The sequence below is a fragment of the Opisthorchis viverrini genome (genome assembly GCF_000715545.1).
Source record: "Opisthorchis viverrini unplaced genomic scaffold opera_v5_580, whole genome shotgun sequence".
NCBI lineage: Eukaryota > Metazoa > Platyhelminthes > Trematoda > Opisthorchiida > Opisthorchiidae > Opisthorchis > Opisthorchis viverrini.
The window spans coordinates 143,125-143,372 of record NW_008752236.1 but is presented as its reverse complement, the minus strand read 5'-3'; positions in this window follow the sequence as shown (position 1 = coordinate 143,372).

The following is a 248-nucleotide window of genomic DNA, read 5'->3' as shown; positions in this document are numbered from 1 at the left end:
TTTTTCGTCAAAAAATTTCAGCGACCTTCTAAGTAATGTGTTAATTCTAGGATCCAGGTTCTGTGAGTCACGGTGTCGGGTCTTCCATAATTTGTTTCAATATTTCACACTTTTTGATATTGATCCACTCGCTCTGTTGCCTCAACCCTCCGAAACTGAAGTCTACGTGATAACTACAGCCAGCCAATGAAGTAAGCTGGTCTATGTACTGTAATGACAAGGGATTCGATGTCCGTCTAGCGACCGAA